Below are 1,792 nucleotides of genomic sequence, written 5' to 3'. Positions count from 1 at the left end.
TTAAAATTAATTTATTTTAATTAAAACACTCAAGCTCCTACTGAAAATTACTCAGCTAATTTTTGTAAAGATAACCTTGCAAAATTTAGTGAAAAAGTGAAGAAAGACTTCTAGATACTTTGAGATACTTTAAAAGATTTACTTCATTAGAAAATATTGCAATAGAATAAACAAATCTACAAAAAAACTTTAAACTTATTTTTGGAATGTTAAGACCATATTACATCTTACTAGGCCATGAAGTGAAACTATAATAAGAACCTCTAAGTATACACATAGAAACAAAATTTTACTGATAAATACTAAATTAGTTAATATTTGTAGCATATTCCTAGCTTAAGTTTCATATTAATCAATGCGTAGGTTTGAGAAAACTGAAAACAATGAGGAAATACAAGCTATAACTTAAATATATCTTAATATTATAAATGCACTCCTGAAAACTAATAAATGTGTGCTCCTGTGTTTCAACCTCTAAGCAATTTCAGGGGTTTTGTGATAGAGTTGAAAAATTATCAGAGCTACCACTACCTAGGAGGAACTATGTTTCTAAAATTATTAGAGTACACCCTAGGAGAATCCATAGTCAGATATACCCTTTAAAATATTCTATTTGGGGGGTCCCTTTAAAAATAGTATGAATCAACATTTATTGTAAAAAGAGATGTATTTTATTATATTTTAATTTAATACATAAGGCCAATTGATCACCTTCACCCTGTTATCTTTTCCAGTCTTTCAATCCACACTTCTGCAAGGCGCTGTCCTCTTTCCAATAGGCCACCTTCTACTGTGACATACATCAATCAGAGAACATGGTAAGTGAAATCTATGTCCTTTGACAAATCATTACACTGATACTTTATGTCTACAAACATCTGTTGTGTTTGCTATTCATACACTAAGGCTCAAAAATGAATTCGAAACAGAGAATCTCGAATCATTTTATTACAGAAAAGCCTAGCTTTATTTTACCACTCACAGCTATCATTGTTACTGAAGAAGAAAAGAAACGTTCACCTGGCCCGGGCCTTTGACAAACATCCATTTTGAATGAGGTCCTCAGCAGTATTGTAAGCAAGAAATGTCATCGCTTCATCTCTCTCTAGACACATAATTACCACATCACCTGGAAAAGGGGAAGGTCTGACCTTGAGGTTGTTAGAAAGTGGTACCATCAAATGGAAGAGTGAAATTCTCTAATTCCAGGACAACAGTAGAGAAGGAGCAGCTGAGCTCTGGGTTTCCTGTGTGAACTATTCTCCCAGGCCATATCCATCTGTGTCAATTAGCTGAGTCCAGTCCTTCTAACAAAACTAAAGTAAAAGTAACATCACATTAATAAGAAGTAGAAAATATTTAAATTCCTCAAGAAATCCTTCTTGTTTTACTTGACAGTGGCTTCAGGACTTCACCTAGAAATCAAAGCACTTTTGCTAAAATTAAGAAAATGTCACCACCTCTAAACACAGCAGCTGGAAAGGAACAAGCAGCCTCCTTGCAACATTAGGGTCTTTCTAATTAGGGGATTTAGAGGATAGGTCAGGTTACAGGGGCCAAACATAAGTTAACAAGTTAATCCCTCCTGAAACAAAGACAGGGTTTAAGATGGGTATAGCAAGGTAGACACAACAAGGCAGCCATAACAACCATTTTGAAAGAATGTTTGCCTTTCAAGATAGTTATAAACAACTTATTGAAACAAAGACAAGATTGCCACTGCTGGAAAAAAAAAGCAGAGAACTGTCTGTAGTTAATGTAACAGGTGGAGCACACTCCAATCCTTGAGAAG

The sequence above is a fragment of the Microtus ochrogaster genome, linkage group LG3 (assembly GCF_000317375.1).
Source record: "Microtus ochrogaster isolate Prairie Vole_2 linkage group LG3, MicOch1.0, whole genome shotgun sequence".
Lineage (NCBI taxonomy): Eukaryota > Metazoa > Chordata > Mammalia > Rodentia > Cricetidae > Microtus > Microtus ochrogaster.
The sequence above is the reverse complement of the archived record's forward strand: the minus strand, read 5'-3'. Positions refer to the sequence as shown.